This window comes from Gymnogyps californianus, chromosome 6, assembly GCF_018139145.2.
Source record: "Gymnogyps californianus isolate 813 chromosome 6, ASM1813914v2, whole genome shotgun sequence".
NCBI lineage: Eukaryota > Metazoa > Chordata > Aves > Accipitriformes > Cathartidae > Gymnogyps > Gymnogyps californianus.
The window spans coordinates 28,907,707-28,929,127 of NC_059476.1; the positions used below are offsets into that span (position 1 = coordinate 28,907,707).

The window sequence follows — 21,421 nt, forward strand, 5'->3', positions numbered from 1 at the left end:
TCCAAAATGAACCAACACCTTTACTCCTTGTCACTTAAATTCGGACACCTCTACATGTTTTGGCCCAGGAGGCTCGATTAAAGTTGTACTGGAAAGCTGTAAAAGAATTGTGAGCAGAAGTCTGTCTGTAAGCTGCAAGAGATCTGCTGTGGCTTTTTTCCTGTTTTGGTCCCATTTACAAATTTCCAGAGGAATAGAAACAATCTGTCCCAGTTTTGTTTTGTTTCTAGATGAGATTTTTTTTTTGTCTTCAGCTAGCAAAGACATATTCTACAAGTTTTATTAATGAATACGCTAGCAACTGAGCATCTTGCATAAAAATGCATTTTGACAAAGTTAATACTGCAAGGCTTGCCAAAAAATTTGATATTCCTTAAAATTTGCCAGTTCAATGTGTGTCTGATAACCAGTCATCTTCAGGGATCTTTCCTCAGAGTTTCTTTTTTTGGTCATCATCTGTCACTGCTTGTGATAAATAGTATCGGGATTTAATGATGTATCCCAAATCCCTAACTTGCCTAAGCGTTCCGTACTGTCCCTGCACATGTTCATCTAGATGTAACTTTTGGTGCAGTAGGACTGTAGTATGGAAATGTAGATAATGAATATTGATATTTCCAATTCTTTCCTAATATTCCATTCAGTTTTTATTGTCAACAATTTTCTCTAGCTACTCCCAGTTACACCCATGTAATTCACAGATATGTGTAATAATCCTGACAGATTATTGATTTGCTTTTACAGCTCCCTTTCTCACTTCTTAACTGTCACTGCAAGGATATTTTACTTGGAAACATATGAAAGTAAAATATCTGACTTTGCTGTTATTCATATCTGATTTTTGGATGCCTAGTAGAACTGGCTGTAGTATGAAGCATATTTTTCCTTTATGTCAGCCTGATGAATTAGACATTATTACTTAGGATATTAAAAGAAGAAACTAAGAAATTTAGATTGATTCAAATTCATACAGCTATTTTCAAATACAAAAATTGCCTGGCTGCCATTTTGCACAAAATCAAAAGAAAGTATTATATTGTTTTGCAGTGAGGTGGTTTTACATCCTGTGTTGGAAAGCCTATTTGTCATCTGACACGCATTTCTACCCGCCTCACCTTTTCTATCCGAGCAGACTGGGTTGAGGAGTAATGGATCCAGTCATCTGTGGGTGGAAAGGTATCGCTATCATAAAGAACAGAAGGCGAAGACCTTTGCTCATAGTCTTAGCAGAGAGGCCAAAGAGTAATTCTGCATAGACTAGGATACCCTTTCAAATTTTCAGATCACCAGGAGGGAAGCAAGTGTAAGGGAAAATTGTCCTTAGGATGCCTGTGCCATGTCTATCATTTAGATAAACTGGCTGCTTTATTCACAGTAGCCACCAGTTTGTCATTTCCCATACATAATCAAATTCGCCTTGAAATATAACAGAGAGTTATTCTTATCAGCTCTGGAGGAGCCCATAGGTGCAAAAGAAAGAAAAGTGCAAGAAAGTCTTATATGTTATGCTTTTATTAAGGGATGTCATAGAACCACTTCTGATAATTTTATGTGCTGCATTTAGTGAAAATTTCTAGCTAATGCAAAGTAAACTCTGACAAAAATCCTTACAATAATTTTTGGTGTTCATTGCTCCACAAAGGCATTCCACAAGATCATCTAAAAGGATTTTGTACGGAGCTGATGAGAACCTCGCCTGTAAATGGTTTCTTACTGAAAACAACATTATACTTAGCTTGTATTCATTATGAATTTCCCATAAACAACAGTATCTGTGGTTTTAATATTAAGCTCTGTGAAGGGAGCCATAAAAATAGTTGCACAATGATGGTGTGTGGATAGTTTAACCCCTTTTTCTTCCGGAGCTTCTGGTGCCAGCACAATTGGAAGATATTGCCAATTATTATAAATGATGTTTGCAATTTGAAGGAGCTGTGTTTTGCCAAGTTGTGTGAGTGTGTACCGAAAACATAATGTGCTGGTTCAACCAAGCGCTGCTCAGTGCATAATTTTAGCCTGGTGAATCATTATATTGTGCTAAAAGCTTGCTACAACCTTATTGCTGTAAAGCATTAACACACTGTCTGTAGGCCTTCATCTCCATTAAGTCAAATTCCATTATTAATGCATCTCTAATGATATGTATTTTGCTGTGGACTAGTAAATGCTTTTTCCCCACCAAGCATTTCACTTCTGTATGCAGGGCACTCTGTGGTAAATGAAGGTTATGTGAATTACTGTGATGTGGGAGATACTTAAAAATCTATAACTAAATCTCCCCTGTTACTCCCAACACCAATGCTTTGATTGGAAACCTTACAGATTAATTCATTGAACTCAGAACCATATGGCAGTGATAAAGCATAGCGCATACCCTGCAAGTTGCACACACAGCAGTAATTGGAAATGAGAGATAATGCGGAAGTCATAAATCCCAAAAGCATAAACATCAGCTAAACATCTACATAAAATTACTGACTGTGTCTGTATTTCAGGGTTCTGTTGTTTTCTCTCATATAATTTGTTCTTTTGAAAAGAAAACCAAAATGGAAAGGTGTAAAATATGTGTTAAACCTAATACTGCTTTTTCAAGTAAATATGTAAAAGCTGCATGAAAACAGGTGCTCACAGAAACTTTCTGCAGAGTGATCTATCTAAAAATAGCTGCTACAGAGTAAAATAAGTACAATAACACCCAGTGCTTGATACTTCATGTGATAAAAGATACAGGTGAGAGAACTGCCAGTGGTACATGCTGTTGTTATAATTTTTAGTGTCAGAGTGTATTAGAAAACTATTTCAAGCACCCACAGGAGGCAGCACATCGGCAGTGAGTTGCTGAAAGTGGCATAAGACTGCTCATAATGGGTACTCTCAGGTAGATCAAACAGTAACGTTATTCCTGGCATACTTATTCCTCTCAGAGCTTCATCAAATCATTGCAAAAGTGTTTTTCTGCAAAAAAATGGGAGGCCATCCATCCATTCATTGGAACGGAAAAAAAGAACCATTTCAGGAAGATATGAGAGACAGTGGTAGCTAATTTACCAGTACCACCTAAGGGTGATGCATAGGAAATGAGGGGATGCACCACATCCAGATTCACACTGTAGAGATATTTTAAAGTAGCGAAGGTGCAACTAGTTCATTTACAAGCTGAAGCAAACAACATGGATTAGTAGCCAGGAGCAAGTGCTCTGCTTCTCCAATTGCCCAAACCCTTAAAGATGTTCGACAGGAAGCCATCAAGGATCACTGAAATACTGGCCAGCACTTACTTTGTTGAGGAGACAAGGTCATGGCTATAGGCAATGCATTACTGTAATAATTATAATAGACTTGATTGTTATGGCTCTGAAATGCTGCACAGCATGAGGCAGTCCTTAGGAAACACACCTGCTGGGAAACAACTTAAATGCAATCTATCTGGCATCTTCCGATATTTCCGTACTCAGAAATTATTGGGAATTTGGAAGAACCCTGAATTTTCCTGCAAGCCCAGATTAAGCTAATAAACTAGCTCTTTTTTGGTTTAAAATCTTTAGCTGATTGTTTTTGTTCAAGGTAAGGACTAAAATTTAAGCCATACAAAAAGGCAAATCTGTTAACCATAGTTGCTGCTTGACTGTCTTATCTCTGAAATAACTTAAATTATGTCTTAGAAGAAAACAAACCAACCTAAAACCACATTAAGGTCTCCATGTTACAGCAAGTTTCATTAGGACTTGAGGCTCATTGCTTTCTTCTTAATAATCTCAGTGAAAGGTGTAGTTTAGACCTTATAATTTGCTCTCGAAAATGAATTTTTTCTTGCGTCTAATAATAGAATAATAAAAAGGAAAGCTTCTTTCTCCTCAAGAGATTACCTAGTTCAGCACCCTACACTGAGGAAGATGAGATTTGCCTGCAAATTTCCTGGTGGATATTTTTTCTGAACTATTTGCAAATATCAAGAAAGCACTGTACTAAGAAATTTGTTTAACATTTTCCGGTAACTAGGGGGTGTTTTCTGTAAGGAGCGTCTTCCCATTCCTCACTCCTCTTTCCCCTTTGTGATGTCCAGTGGCGGGTTCATTTCTGTATTCTGCAAAGCTTGCGCTCTTTTGTCAGACCAAGACTGCATCAATACCTGCCCTGTTCAAGTAATTCAGTAAGAACAGGTCAACATTTTCACAATATATAACCTTAATGCTTCTTGCTGCAAATAGAGATCTTTTCTTTGTGGCCTCCTTTTTCCTCCCCTTCCTAACCCCCAATGTACATGTGGCCATTGAGAACAATTAATGCTGTCCTCTTTATGACAATTTTTTACTTATCGGAAAATGAAGCGTGGTGCTCTTTAAATGAAACAATCCAGTTGCATTTCCCAAAATGTATTTTCATTTCTGCTTCTCTCTCCTGAGCACTGTGTGTGGTCTATATCCTTTCCACTGTGAAGAACTTCAGTTTGAGCCCAGTATCCCATTTGAATGTATTGACAAGAAAGGCATGATTACCTCCCCTATCTTGCATATAGCGTATAATATTCCTGTCATTACCTACCAGGACTGCTTTTATTTTTTCTGCAGTGTTACATAATTGACTCAACTATGATTCATATCAGCACTCTGGTAGTTTTCAGCAGTGCTGCAGCGTAGGCTGACAAGTTCTCCTCTTTCACATTTAAAAAAATTTTATTCTGTCCTTTAATCCAGTGGATTTACTTTGTGCTCTCCACATCCCAAGTCATCCTTTGGAAAACTCAGGCATTAAAGATGCATCTAGTGGTACTTGCTAGTCTTCCAAGAGGAACTACTTGTAAATACTAATGCTGCGGTGGTTAGTTTTAAGCTGCATTGTAAAATAAATGCGACACTTTTTGTTGCTGTTCAAGTCAAAGGTATACGGGAATATGAGGTCAACTGAGTTGCTTTGAAGAGCCAGTTGGGGCTGAGGAATGACATTTTTCACATGCAAAGCACTTGCTTGTAGGCCAAGTATAGAAGTGACTAAGTCTTACTGCTGTAAAGTATGTTAATGGTTGTGTTGACTCAATTTGAAAGGTTAGGAGTTCCATAGATTATTAAAACTGTCATCTTTATCATAAGATTAGGCAGAGGAGGCAAGGATTATGCTGACCTTGAAACTGAGTTCTGTTGTTATTTACAAAGATGATCCGTTCAAGCTCAGTCACATTTGTTTAACAAAATACCTCATATGTATCTCAGTTTCTGCCTAAGTATGTCTGGCCTTTTGCTTTCTTTAGGAAATTGTCTTAGTAGTAGCAAAAGTACCAAGCAGGTGTCCTTTTTGTTTCCTTTTGTTTCTTATTTTCTAATACACACAACTTCAGCTTCACTGGAATTGTAGAAAAAAAGGGCTAATAGGTTTTAAAAATGCTTGCTTGGAGGTTTATAAGCTATTGCTAATGTAAGTATATTCCATTAGCAACCACCTGACTAATTTTGCTGCTTAACTTGCTATGAAAATGGGTCCTAATATGTTAATTGTTGTTGCTTGCTTTCTCTTGAAATGCCCAGTTGCCCAAATGTTATATGGCGTAGTGTATCAGCAAGTGACTTTGTGTTACGCTGTTTGTTTGAGAAATACCCTCTTTAGTGTCTGTCTACATTAGTAAAACATAATTTATCTTGATTAGAGTACTAGTATTTCCTGCCCAAGGGATAAAACCTCTTGGATCATTGTACACCAGAGAAATCCCTATCCTTTCACAATTTCAGCTATGTAAACATATCTTCTCTGAGCTTCCAATATCTAAATATTTTTAAAGAAGTTCTGTGATTGCAATAAACAAAGAAAAGAAATATGTAAATTGTGCTGCCTTAAAGACAACTAGCAGCGCTCTAGGACTGGACTGAGACCTCCAAATAATTGTTCTAGTCTGAGGGACTCAGTTTCTATCTTAACTATTTATTTTAAATCCTTTTTCGCTGACATTACAGATACTTTTGCTGCCCTGGCTATTCTGTTTTTATTCTCTCTATAGTCAGTGCATGCTGGAGAAACACACATCTTAGTGTGTCAAATCATCCCTAAGAGAAAAGCCTGCATTTGTGAAGAAGTCCTCCAAGATCAGAGAAAATCTGGTTTAGGAAAATAGCCTACTTATCTTGCTGCCCTAGGTTCAGGAACATTAAGACACATATATCAGAACTAAACTATTATAATGTGTACTAAGCAAAGAGAAGCGAATGCTTACCTAATTTAAGTAGCCATGTCAGCTGAATGGCCTGGTTACAATCCAGTACCAAAACATAATTGTTTGAACTAGTCACTTGGTTAAAAAGGTGGAATCCCTACCTCATTTTTAAAAACCATCAGACTAAGCTTGTAGGGGTGTTCTGCCCAAACATTTTCTCAATGAGAAATCTAGATTTGGATAAAACAAAATATTTCAGAAAATTACATTTTTTTCTGTATTATTCACTCAAACAACATGACTTTCTTTCCTTTAACAATGAATGAACACATAAGCAAGTTATTTTTACAGTTCTTTTGAGCTGTTAGAAAAGTTAAGGCATGTTGAATGTTGTCACTGAAAAGCAGGGATAAGATGTCAAAAGAGGGAGTTTTGTGTTTCTCAAAGGGATTTTACCTTTTTTTCTGTTTAGAAAGTTTTTTCTTGTCCTTTTTCTTTTTATAAAATCATTCAACAGTTTCTATAACAAAACACTGAAAAAGAAAATGTGCTGAGTAAGAATCCCTGTACAATTCTGAGTTAGCTCTTGCATTCCTCTTAGTCTCTCAACAATACTTTGGATGTTTGGGGCCGCACGGTGTAGTTCTGTAAAAAGGCTGGGGTATTTTTCTTTAAGGTAGTCTTGTCCGTTTCTCCTTCAGTTTCTTTAATCTGGGAGTGATTTGTCAGTTTTGATTTTTTGCCACAGGGAGCAGTTATTTCTATTTAAAAAAAAAAAAAAAGCCAAAATAATTTGATTGAAATATTTGGCAAAAGAAGGAATTTAAACTAGTGCCTTCAGAAGCTTATGTAATGGGCTGATGTTTTCTTTCTTCCCTTGATTCTTGCTGCATTAAAAGCAATGTGGAAAATACTCAAACATGACAAAACCTTTCAGAATGGATGAGGGGAGAATAAAAGCTGCTCAAAACCTATGGGGAAATTCAGAGATATTCTGTTGATTTGTCCTACAAGGCCAATATGGTCTTTTTAATTCCAACCCAGTAAGGAGCAGCTTTGAAGAAAGTGGCTGAGACAGGAGGATTTTAAGAGAGAATCCTAGGATTTATTGGGTCCTGCAAGTTCAGATTGATTTCAGTGTCTCTGATTCTACAAAGACTCTGTAAAAAGTTAGAGATGAAACTGCTTGTTTTTAGAACAGGAGAGCATCAGTTAGAAACATGCTTTTTATTTGGAAGGTGTTTTAGTTGGGCGCTACTAGTGTAACAGAAACAGACTTAAGAGATTTTCTATGTTGGATCAGTTTGATGCTGAGTAAGAAACTTCATAGCTGAAGAGAGGTGATAATAGTGCCTCCTCCCATAGCAGGGTGTAGTAAAGACTCTTGGTGAAGCACTTGGATACTAAAGTGATGGCCACTGAGGGAAAGCTCTGTTGGAAAGATTCCTGTCTTAAAGCAGTTTTTGGTTAGTATGTAATTTGTCATTATGTCTTGTGTCAGTATGTGGTAGTTTACACTGAACAGAGAGACTAAACCAAATTGTTAACTGATGCCTGGTTCACTGAGTGCTGCCTATTACATATACATAGTGAGCAAAGTACGATTATGTCACTTGAAGACTGGATCATAATGCTCCAGAGGGTGAAGTCAAGATTATACAGATCTCTTTAATCGTGACCTTCCCTAACTTTGGAATGCTTTACTTGTATGTGCAATGATTACTACAATCATTTTGCAGCCTTAATAACCTTCTCCTTAGCACACTCTTGATTATGATTTTATATTCCATTTTTTCTTCACATGTAACATAGGAAGATATATGTTCCATTTTTGCTCAGTAGCAATTTGTTCCAGATTTCCCAGTCTAATTAAATGAGAAAGAATAAGTGATCCAGGAACCATGACCCACAGTACACAAAAATTATTGTAGGAGACTCGAAGTATATGTATATATTTTATGTTTTTGTGATTCAGGTATGTGTTTGCATGCGTAAGTGATCAAGAAAGTACCTCTTTAATATGTATTATTTCAGTCTTTGTAATTAGTCATCTGTCTTCTCCCTTCTCTCTTATTCCTCTTCCCCCAACAATTTTTTATCACTATGGAATGAAAAATGTCACTGAACCGTATGTAAACTCTTGATGCTATCAATGCAAATTCTTCACATTTTTCAGGGGAGGAGAGTTTTTGGCATGCACCATCAGTTTATGCAGTGTCTTTATCTTCCACAATGCTGCAGTTTTAATGGTTTATGTTGTTTGGCATTGCCCACCAAAAAAAGAAATGCATGATAACAATCCTTACTGATGCAGCATTACTCTTCTTGCAATTTAACATAGAGACTTTTAACATTAAGCCAATCACTATACAAAATCTGCTATGGAAACAGCTCATCTGAACAGCTTGAAGACTGGGATGCTGTAGCTGTCATGCTAAAGCACTGTAAATTGAGTGTAAGATTGGAAGCTTAGCCTTACCATTTCCTTAAGTTTCTGGTAACTGGATTGGAGTTTCTTTATTGACTGCTAACAGGAAATTATTTCACATGCAGTTACTTGTAGATAGGAGTAAGAGGACTCAGTCGCCTGTGTGATGTTCTGAAGAGGCAGTTTCTTTAGGGGAGAAGTAATAGATGATTCTTTCTTTGGAGCTGTAATGTGCTGCAATGAAGTTATATGTCTGTTCTTAGCTCTGTGTTCTCTGAGGTACCAAGCACATATGTCGATGCAGAGAGAATGTAGATGCAGAAGAGGTTGGAGGCTTTCTTCCATGGCTACTGCTGTTGGTCTGTTGAGGACCACCACTGGAAAGAAGCTTCTTTTAAGAAAGGAGAGGACAATAGTAGTGTATTGTGCCCCTTAAAAATCCTGAGTGAAGCAAGGGACGAGAGAAGCTTTCTAGCTCTTACTGCGTAGTTTTGCAGTCAGAGCATTTTCCAATCAGAAGACTTATTAAGATCTGTGAATATATTAAAAGATATAGTTGCTGCTGATGTAGCAGCAGCGTGGCATATTTGATATATAGACATATATTTATGCAAGGAAGTTGAGAAATCTCTCCATTAGTACTGATCAGTATGTGCACAGTCTGGCATCACATAAAGTGGTTGTTGCTGCCTGATTTAGATTGGATCTATATCCACTCCTCCCCTTCCTCACTCACTGAGCAGCTACCATATTTTCTCAGCAAGACTTCACTTAGAGCCATGACTGTTCCTGAATGACATTACAAAGCTTGAAATGGTAATTCAGCAGCAAGGCCGAGCCGGTTTTCAGTGCGGTGCTACTTAGAACGGCCCCAGCACGTGACGCTCCTGCATTAGGCAGCAGGGTCATTTCAAGATCAGCATCAATTTTTAATGCAGTACCGCGATGCCAAATCATTGAATTTTTCTTTTGGACCAGACCTTTCTTTTGTAGGAGCTGTTATTTAGAGTGCATCAGAATTTTAACTTCACTTTATGCAATTTAGATTCTACTCTGGTTGATACCAGCCCTTTCTTGAAGTACTCTATCCATTAACTACTAATTTTTCAGGGAATGGTATAATGCCTTTCAAGATTAAGATTACAAAATCAGCTTTTCCTCAGATTTAACTGTTGCTTACACATAGGCAATCATCTAGCCTTCTTTCTACTGAACAAACACTATTGTCATTAAATGAGTAACAGGCCTGAAGTCACTCATCTTGAAGATAATGTCCATTGCTGACAATGCAGTTCAGTTGCTGTTATCCCACTGAAGTGAAACATGAAGAGGAAAGCAGCAGATCGATGCTGCTTTCTGGTCTTACTAAAGAAAATAATTTTAGCCTGGAAAAGAAAGTTAAATTCCTTTGAGTGGTGCCATATGCTTGAGTTTATAATAGGCTTTTGTGTTCCCTCTTAGCTGGATCCGATTGAAAGTGGGATAATTATTAGTGAGGGTTAGAAATAAAATAATCATTTTGCTATGTCAAAATATCTTCGTTTTTATGTCAGTCGTGCTGTCTTTCTGGCATAGTGAAAACTGACTCCTGGTTTAACAGCAACAGCACAGTAATCGAACTTCAACCCTTTCCTTGCAATTGGTTGTGGAAGTCACCTGCCTGTTTTGCATTGTGGACAGGGGAATAGGGCATACATTTCTAACTATGCCTGGTATGCTGCGTATTTTTTTTTTATTGGTAAAAACTATAAGCACACCCCCCGCCCCCCAGTCACAGAATAATCAGGGTGTAAATATTCCTTTCTTATTTATCTCCGTTTTTCCCCAATAAGATTCAAATATGAATAATATATACTACAGAGTTTGATCAGAATTGTTATTTCAGGGTTAACTTCGAATGCTTGGATGCAACAGCTTTAATTGATTTGGACAGTTGTGTGTTTTGGAGAGAGATCAGTGAGTCTGCTTGGCGTGTCAGACTAAAGATGAGTTTATTGACATTATACTGATGTAACGACATTTATAAAGGTAAGTTAAAAGTACAAGCAAATAGTGCTACTGCATTGTGCACTACTATGTGCCTATGCTTCACACCCACTGTGAATTTAAAAAAAAAACCACCCACGGTAATTTTACTAGTTTTGCAACAGTAAAAATTTTGTATTAGAATATTTGCAGAAGTAGTAAGAGCAAACATTTGGTCTGGTAGCTATGGTCATCCGCTTCTTGTGACTTCATTAAGAGTCTGTCTGGTTGAGTTTGTCTCTAGAGATGTGTGCCAACATGGTGTGCACCTGTGTCTAATTAAAGAGCTTCTAATTGCTTAAGAAATCTTATCACCTAAAGGCTCTTACAAAACCAAGAATATCTAAGATACATAAGGGAAGCACTAAAGTCTCTATTGAGATTGTGTTCTTTGTACTGTATTTTATTATATAATTTTAAGTAAAGCTCCAGCAGTCGTAGGTGTTGGGAAAAGATGATAAGAGATTGTTGCTATAGATGACTTGTATTGCCATGGAAATACTGTTCTTCAGAAGTAATAAGCCTCCTCCCTATTGTGCATTATGGACTGCTAATAAAGCATATTTAAAAAAAAAAAAGAAAAAAGAAAAAGGAAAAAAAATAAATGAACTTACTCGAGAAATAGACAATAATAAATGTTTTTAGGATAATGAAACAAGATATTGGGGTTGGATAGCAAAATTGCATTTGTTTTACAATGGGCAGTAACATAATTTTCAGATGATTAGTCTTTGAACATTTTCCAAAATTCAGTTGGTACAGAAGGATAGAATTTGGTTTTGGTTTTGGCACATTGTGATTCATTTCATGAAATCGATGCGCGAGAAATCTGTTTTCAATACTGTCTGGTGGGGCTTTTTCCCCCCTGGATTTCAATTGTGCATATATTATCTGATAGGATAATATAATAACTGTTGGTAACTAAAGACTCTGTCATGATTTGTATAGAAATGGGCTATTTGTTCTTCACTCTGGTTTTAATTTGCATAAGAGTAGATAACTGTTGTTCTTCAGCAAATGGATAATAGAATCAATACAAGTGTGAAAGTGTTTGGGAAGTGTTCATTAGTGGAAGCATTCGTTATTTTTCATTCTTGGAAATTTCATTTATTAATATTTGAGAATAAAAATCCTTTCCCTGATTTTCTGTCACACTGCTCGGAAAGCCTAAAAGCGATTTCCAGACAGTTCTTAAGAGTTTTATTTATTTCCTTTTCACTATCTTTTTTTTTTTTTAATCTTAAAATACTGTAAGAAGGATGAGAGCAGAGATATGCTCTATCTTATTCTCTAGTCTGCTGAAGCCACTAAGAGTTTGTTGGTTGACTATGGTTGGTTTTGGACTTCCCAAAATGGGGAAAGAGATTTCAGTCTTCCCATTTTCTGTGCTCTACAGTATGGGAATAAAAGGATGTGAAAGCAAGTATACATAAACAATTCAGAGTAGAAAAGTGTTACTATAGCTAACTGGTTGAAAGCACTGTCATAAGACATTACCTAAGGCAAGTAATTTATCTTTGTTCAAATAAGTATTAGGGAGACAATTCTGTTGCCTCAATAAGGATAACAAGAGAAAGGCAAGACAGTTCTTGCTAATGGAGTGTCTTCTTTTTATGGAAATCAGTTTGATTTTGACAACTCTTTTTAAAGAATTGTTGTTGAATCAGAGAAGTTCATCATTACCATTGCATGCCTACTGATTGTGTCACGATCCCAACAGGCATGTAAAATTCTTAATGGCACAGTCATAATTTCAGCTATTTTAGGAACGAGGAAATCTCCTGCATCATTGTGATTGGGATAAGTGCTACAGACTTGATCCTGACTTGGGTTAAAGGAGTCCTTCAGCTATCAATTCCCTCCCTTGACAAATACACCGTATTTTAGGTTTGCCAATTTTCCCCTATATTTCTTTGTTGTCTTGTACAACTGAGGAAAGGCGTCAGCTACTGGCACGCTGGTAAGATATGCAGAAGCAGGATTCTGAACTTTGAGCACTGACCAAAAAAGAGAAACCTAAATTAATGCATTTCCACAAATCCTCACAGAACTGTCTTTAAAAGACAAGATGGTTTTTTTCTGGTATTTTTACCAGTTCTTTTAGGTATGCCCTGTGACTGTAAGAAAACAAGCTAGGTCCTGTTTTGCAGTCTTTGCCCTTTATTAGAATTCTGGACCTCTAATTCTATGAAGTGTAGCCTGTATCCACATCCTTTTGTTAAAGCAGGCAGAAAAAATTGTGTTGTGTAGGTTCTGTTTTTTCAACCAATTTTTCTAAAAGAGCTTTAAAAATGCTTAACTCGTTATAAAAAAGAAACAAGTCAGATGTGCTGCAAACATTTTCTGTACTGTGAGGCGCTGTCTTCCTCTGAAGTATTTCGATACCCTGGTTGCCATGGCAAGGGAGAAAAAGAATAAAAAATTCCTGCAGCGAATACCTTTATAACTCCAAAACCATCACTCAGCAGGGCTGTGTACTTAATAACTCATAAAAAATACTGTGGATTTTTCAGAAGGCTGGGAGGGAATTTCTCCACTGATTTGTCTCGTTCTGTTCAGATGATTGCACATGCTGCTAAAGAGCAGAGATGACCAGGAGGGGTAGCTACATGATGGTGTGATTTTTAGCTTTGACGTGGGCGTGAGCGTGTTCAAACCTTCAGGCAAAGAGAGCCTGGTTCCCTGGCATGGCACGGAGGAGGGTGGGATGGAGCGGTGCTGCTCCAAGCAGCGTGAGTGGTGTGGGAAGACAGGGAGACTGCTAGTGTCCCTTGTGCCTCCTCTGTGAGGAGGAGGAGGAGGAGGAGAGACTGGCCAGCACGTTTTTCAGCCTGAGGATGATTTTGTTAGCTGATGCAGTTGAAAGCCTGTGCTTGTGCAGCCTCACGTTCAACGAAGGGTCCCTGCACCCACATGCCTCGTAGCTCCAAAGAAGGCTGAAGATGCCACTTACTTCTGTCAGTCGCCACCTTTCACAGCCATGAGCTGTCCCCTCTGTGCCAGGCCCCGGCTCACACCGCTTCTGGCATGCTAGCAGGCTTGAATATCTCTATGTTATGCCACACACAGATATCCATGATTTCCAAAAGCTCTGGGCTTTATGCTGGAAGTGGGGGAACATTTCTGCTCAGTGAATACAGGGTACAGATCTCCAATGTCCTGGCTATTTTAAAAACATCCCAAGTCCTCCTAAGCCATAGGAATGTAATTTTTGAAGCTTTTCCGAAGAAGCCTGACCCAGAGGCACTTGGTACCCTATAAATCATGTTAGTACTTGGAGCATTTGGCAGAGTTCAGGTTGAGACCTGCAGTAGGGTGATGGCATTTTGAGACTTTCAGTGATAGATGAGAGTGCCCACAGTCATAACAACTTGATGCTGCATCCTACTGCTAACACCATCTGCTGCAATTTTTAAATATAGAAGGGGATTTTTCTTAGTCAGCATGTTTCTGTCAGAACTAGCTCTTCATAGACCTAATCTGAATGCCTCCACAGAGCTTCAAACTTCATCATTTTTCTAATGGAATAACACAACACAGTCTAATCTTTTCAAAGTGTTTGCCTTTTCTTAGCAAATGGAATCAATTTTTACTCTTCAGTGATTTCTGTGGCTGTCTGCACTTATGTCTAAAATGTTTCCTGTCTTTGCACTATCATTTGTATTTCTAGCAAGAATGATTTTAGGGTTTGAAAAGCCATCAACTGCTGAAATATGTGGAGAGTTGACTTTTTGCATGAATATTGCTACCATAAAGCAAAATCTGTGATAATGTCATCAAACAGCTACCTACCTTACTTAGCTTCAGCTCAGTCCCAATTTTTATTCAATAGATGCCTCAAAAATGTGTACAAAACCAACACTAAATAGTCATGGCAACTGTCTGCAAAATGCCAGATAACTTTTCTAAGATTGTTTAAGCATTTGTCAGCTAGGAATCATGATGGTTAAACATCTTTATAAAGCATTCTGAAAGCCACAGATGAAAATACCTGTTTTTATGGTATTGCTTGTTGGTAGTTAAGATAGCGCTGTGCAGGTACTGATCCCAGCGCTGCAGGTAGCTCGCTCTCTGCTTATTGTGCCAGCGAAGCTTCTTGGCATCTAAACTTTGCATCACTCACACTGTCCAATACCTCTGTACAGAAAATGGCCTGTTTCTGGACATGAGGACAAACGCACCCAGAGGCAACAGCAGTACATACTGCAGTAAAATCTTTTTCCTGAGCTGACAGAGGGCTTAGGCCAATACAAGCCATCAAACAAGCTAGTTCTATCCACTGGCAGTATTTCCTTCTCCCTCTCCAGGGGACAAAACTGTTCTGTTCCCTGCTGAAACTTTTTACATGCTGCTGCAGGCTCAGGGTGGGCTCAGGCAATGGCCAGGCTGGGGTGCCATGCTGGCTGCTTGTTTGCTCAAGTCTGTAAGACACAAGTGATCGTTCAAGCAGTGCACAACTTGTCCTCACTTTCAAAGGCCTTTTTTTTAGCCCCTCATGTCCCTTGGACCCCGAGGAAAGTGTGACACAATAGGGATGTCCCGCAGGGTTGACACCCGCAGCCGCCTCCTTCCTCTGATTGTTCCCCCACAGCTGTTCTGCAAACATTTCCTTACCATGCTGCCCCTGAATAGCAGCTCGAGAAACTACATGTACAAGGAATTGCTCGCTGTGTAAATAAAACAGAATTTTACATATGTATGTTGTGCTTGCACATCTTAGTACTTTAGTGTGGTCTACTTAAGAAAGATTTTACGTTTATTGTTTGTTAGAATCTTGCTAAGCAGTTGGTTAGTTTGCTGAGATGGGTGCCTGTCTGTCTTCTCAAAATGTTTTACGGCATGGTTTTACTGTATTGACCTGAAATGCATCAATAATTTGCATAGGTAAACAGATGACTTAGAAATACGTAATTATTTATGTAGCAGTCCATAATGCCCCCTTCTGCGCTGTTAGATCATCCTGCAAATATATACCTAATTTAGTTGCTGAACTGAGAATTTATATGTATATTAGTTAAATATCCTCTTGAGAAATAGCTACAGTAATCATTCTTCATAGCTACATATCATGTCTGACATACAAAATGAAAGAACAAAGTCACTAGCTGAAGCCTTGGACAGCAGATTAAATGTATGACTAATAAAGCCTGAAAACCAAGATTAGTGACAGACATTATGATCATCCTGGCCAATGTGAGTTTAAGCCTGAGATTATTTTGCTTGAAGAGTCTTAATGAGAAAGAGAGTGAGAATCAGTTGCTAGCAGAGCAACATGTGGTAGGTGCTCTTCAGAGTGGGGTTGTCAGCCCTTAAGGAGATTGTTGCTTCAATGTCACTTCCTCGCTGAATAGCACATTTGCAAAATAGAAATAACAATTCCTCTTTTTCTGCATCTGCTATTCATCAAATCCCTCTGCATATACTTTTTGTCTTTTTTTGAACACTTGTGAATTAGCACAGCAAGCTTCAGCCTTGACTGGCCTAAATTAGTGCTGCACTAGGATGCAAGTAAAACACTCCAAAAGAGGGGACTATGCCGTGAAGTATAATGGCAGCAAATGTGAATGTCGGGGCTAATCCCTGAGATTTTGTTCTTATTTTGAAATTTGAATTCAGTATTTGTCTAATACAGTACGTGATTGAGAAGTAGTAAGGCTCAGTATCTATTTATTTTCAGAAAAAGAAAGTCTGCAGTTAGGTTTTCTATAATGGTGTTACACTTATGCACAGGACGAGTACAAAGGGCCAGAGGGCAGAAGACTAGGAATGATGGGTTCATGGGATTATAGGATACTCATGATAAAAGGGACCGCAGGCAATCATGTAATCCAGCCTGCTGCTCACTTGTTTTATTTCTTTGCTTTGCCAGAATTCTTGTCTGGTTTCGTGTAGATGGTTCAAATTTTCTGTGCTCCCCTTTGTATTTCAACAGGGGAATAATGTAAGAGTATCAAATGCATAATCTGAATGGTAGGCAACTTCATGAAATCTTGCGAGAGCTAAGATAAGCAATATTTCTTTAAATCCGCATACTATTGTTGATCTATCTAAATCGTATATGGCACCAAACAATTAGCTGAGTAATCAGAAACAATTTCTGTAAGCCTACATGGCAATAGCTAGTTACTGGCAAAAGCAGAATATCTGACTCAAGTGGTCCATCGCACTTCCAGTGATGATTCCAGTTTAAGAATTGTAGTAGTAAAGTGCTCAAATGACTTCATAAATACGAAGTACATTTTGTCCACCTCTGAAGAAGATTGCATTTCTGATCTAGCCTTCCTATTCACATTGTTAAATTTGGTAAGATATATTTACCTGATTTGAGAAATGTTGAGCTCTGGTAAGGTTGCAATGAATGTTGAACTTGCACCCACATGTGATCTGAAAACAGCTATGGGTTTCATTGACTTCTGTATTAGCTCTCTGACTTCCAGAGCAGTTATTACTTAGCCTGTAATGATGTCTTGCGGGATCTCCATCAATCCTGGCCTACCTCAGGCAGTTGCAGCACAGACGGGAACCGCATTGCAGGAGTGAGTACTGGAGTCAGAGTTGACACTGGCTGACATGGATGATCAAATGACCAAATTGCAGGTGATACAGAGTACAAAATTTACAGCTCTGCCTGCTGTGAAATGTTTTGGGGAAGCTGAGTTTCTCTAAATGACCTCAGGAAGGAAATGCTACAGAACTGATGGAGACATGATAATATATTGGTTCCATATAGCTCTTTTCAGTAAATTATAGCTATAAGAAAGTTGCTAGGAAGATAATGCTGGACACTGAAGGATTCCTATTTTTGAAGCAATTTTCACAAACCTGACAGCTAATGTACCATCTGTCTTGATAGATTCTCTTTTGCTAGGTGATACAAACATGAATCCACAAGGGGAAAAAAACTCTTATGCTTGTGTATTGTTAGGCATCAGCAAATGGTCTTTGAATAGTGTGTGACCTTAATTTCTGGAGAATGATACATTCTATAATGCATAGCTTGTGATTTCAGTTACTTCTGTATTTAATTTTTTTTTAGTTTTATAGCTGTATATTGTATTTCCCATTTACTGTCCATAATACACACATAAATGAGTTCAGTGCTCTGATTTCAGACTCTGATGAATACGTATCATCTTCCTCTGTAGTTTTTTCAGAATCAAATCAAGGCTACTAGAATTGTTACAAATCACATTTAAGGGAAAAGGGGAAAGTTAATCCCTAAAAACTCTTACCTCCTTAGCACATTTTAAACTCTGAAATCCCAATGATTTATATCAATCTACTAAGAAGGCAAGTGATGATGAAAATTTTCAAGTGTTCAAATTTGATAATAACTGTGCACATTTATTTGGGGAAGAGCTCCAAAGTGCAGATACTTCCCTGAACTTTACACAAAGCTTTTACCTGCATTCTTGACCAGAAGCCTCTCCATGTTCCTGCCTTGAGCGGAGAGCTTCTGGTTTTACAATTTGAGAGCAGACCAAAATCAGTCACTCTTATTTCTTTCCCCAAGTTTGATTTGTGCTCTGGGGTGGAAACTTAAATTAGTTCACAGTAGAACATATTTGTTCTTTCTTAGATGATGTGCCAGTTTATTGTTTGGGTAATGACTATTAGCAGGAGCAGTAATTTTTATATTGTAGATCTCTCTACTATGTATTTTTTTTAATAGAAACTTGCAGGGCATTAAAATTGTCATCTTGGTTTTACCCTATGAACGCCAATAGACTCAGATTAAGAGCACTTACTTTTTTTAATCAGTTATTTGGAAGATAACATGTCCATTCAGCAGACTTCTCTCCCAAAGCCACCAGGGTGATTGACAGATAATGCTCCCTTGGAACTCATCTGCACTTTACGAATCTGTTCATGAATGCCTGTCTGTCCCCAACAGATATAATGAATCTTTCCCCTGCTATTCAGGATCCTATTATTCATACCCACTTTCTTATGACCAATAATATTAAAAGCAACCTTTTCAGTGTAAAATTTCTATATCCAGATAATCACAATATAATGAGGAAGCATCAAGCCTATAAAAAGTGGATGATGGAAAATTTGTATTTTTTTCCTTTTAATTTGCTGTTGAAAATGGACATAGAATGGAATCGTAATTGGGTTCATGCCAATTTTCTTAATATGATTCTACTTATGATGACATCAAAATCTCAGAACTTGGCAAGGAGAGTTTTAAAAATTGGTTCTCTACTTACTGATGGACAGTTTCTCAGCTTGTGATAGTTGTTACAGATATCATTCATATGCAAGATGGTTAACAGTATTGAATTACTGAAATTTACAGACACTTCCTGTTACGAGTTGAGGGGTGGTTTTTTTGGTTTCTTGTATTACTGGTTTTGTAGGTTGTTTTGTTTTAATTTCAGCTATTTCTGATAATAAATTCAGAAACAGAAATACAGGATTTTTCTTGTGCTAATACATTCAAGTGGCCATTTCTTAGAACAGTATTTGTGTACTTTGTAGCAGGCCTTTGTAATGCAGTAAGAAGAGGGTTGTCGTCATATTTCTCGCGGGTTTGCCAGATGGAAGTGTATGTGTCTGGGCTTCATAGCCTGCGCTCCGTGAGTTCATTAAATTCAGGAAGCACTGAGCTTACTAGGCAGGTGCTGCACAGGTAGCCTGAGTGACAGGGTGACTTTTGTGTGCTGCAGAGTGGCTTTTTGGGAGTGCGGTGGCGTGTCCGGGTGGCTGCAGCTGGGCTGTGGGATGCACGCAATGTACAAAATCCTCCACTTCTGCCTGGGCAAAATATTCAAATGGGGAAAATAAGTGTGTGTTGGGCATGTGCCAATCCAAATGATCCCTACACAATTCCAACCCATTTGGGGCCACATATGAGTCCAGCTAAACATATTTTTGTCCCCTAGAAAGACATAGGGGACAAAAGGCAGCTATAGCTGCCTTTGTCAGACAAAATGCTCTGTTTTTCATTAAAATCAAACAGGTTTATTCACAGTTGGGTGTTTGGTTTGCTTTCTTTGATATACATTGTAGTCTAAAAATGAACTTTGGAGAAAGAAATTCCATCTTACCAAAATGCCTCCTGTGGGTTTTCTTTCTTTCTTTTTTTTTTTTTTTAATTGAAAGAGATGGTGTTGGAATTGATTTGTTTCTATGGAGTTTTACAATGCGAATAAGTTATCAAAATTTTCAACAAACTCTAGTTGACTACTGCTGACTCACACTGGTTTCACTATAGTGCGAGATGCTAAAACTTCTGGGTTTTTCCCATTTGTTTTTACGCGTGAAGGCTGTATTTTACATATTATTAGACTTGCAGTGTCAAGTGTTAATAAATTGAGATCTTCCATTTTGATGTTACTTTTATAGCTTAACAGCTTTTACAGCTTCTGCTTCTTTTATGTGTACATTATTTTTTACTCTTAAATTACCGTAGCGTTTTTTTTTTCCATGAGTTCTTTGATTCATTTAAGTATAGGATAGCTCTCCTTTGTGAGCATGACTGTTTTGTGAAACCTCTATATCGTGTTGTACAAATTGGGAGTGTTACCCTTTTGGAGGCAGAAATGCATGAAGCAATGCAACATTTTAAGCTGTCGAATGCTATCTTGGAAAAATGGGTTTTCTCACAGTATCACATGCAGGTACTATCATGATATATGTGTGCAAAAGGACTAGATGAAAGTTCTGTAGGATTTTTTTTACTATCTTTTTATATTATGTTCCACCTTCTAACTGTTTGACTTGGCAACTTTAGTAAAGTTTTCCTAACATACTTTTTCCTATTGTTCCTTATAATGTATGACTGAATGACTGCACTTATAAAAATTTGTATTTTCTTCTTTTTTTTTGTTCCCGCTCAAATCTCATTTACTGTTTGTCTCAGTTACATCAAGGAAATTCTTTCCATTTTGCAATAAAGTCAGAGGATGAGAGTGTGTGCTCTGACAATATTGTTTTATTAACCTGAGTAGCTTACATAATACTGTATGTCTTATTTTTTGTATTGCTTATTGCTTACAAGAGTTTCAGGAATGTTGATTTCCTCTATATGCTTTATTCAAGCAGCTATGCAAATAATTCCCCTGCCTGAAAGTGAACAAAAGTGCTTTTTTTTTTTTTTAAAAAAAACCATCTGTCTCAAAAGACTTGATATAAAATCTGCTGGAGCCCCTGTAGAGTGGAAGTAAATTCTTACAGATCAGTCAGGTCTTTGGGATGGTGGTGATCTATGACAAGCATGGTAGAGCCCTGTCTGCTACAGAATGTTCCAAAACAATCAACTGATTCTACAAAAGTCCAGGATTTTTAGTCTGTTTATGGTCTTAGAGCTTAGGGGAAACTAATTCAGCAATGTTGAGATACATGTGGATTCTTTCAGAATTAGAATTTAAATTAAAATTTAAATTAGAATTAGTCATTATGAATATATAGGTGTGGTTTGAGATGCAAATACCCCAAAGAACAATGATGAATGTTTCAAATATATATATCTGTCAGTAAACAAGTCCCCATCTCTCTTCTGCTTTAGCGTTTCTTAGCAACTGCTGCATTTCTCTTTGAGCTAGTGTTTCCTTGACAATACTCGTGGCATATTGTACATGTATATAAGCCATTTCATTTGAAGTGCTTTACAGTCTTTACAGTCCAAGAATGTATTTGTGAAGCATCCTTGAAATGCAGCTACTGTTTGCCAAAAAGGAGAAGTAAGCAGGCACAGCACTGTTGCATGATTTGGTAGAATGAATGGGAGAATAGGAAACAGGAGTTTGGGCTAATCATGACAGGGATCCCTTTAGATGTAACAAAGAGAAAGTCTGTGGCTAAAACTCACCCTTTCTATCTTC

At 37.7% G+C, this 21,421-nt stretch overlaps 1 long non-coding RNA gene across 4 annotated transcripts in view; it reads left to right on the top strand.

Moving 5' to 3' along the window:
* The window catches only part of LOC127017617 (uncharacterized), a 301,556-nt gene that overhangs the window by 78,874 nt on the left and 201,261 nt on the right, over window positions 1-21,421 (top strand). The window lies entirely within an intron of this gene.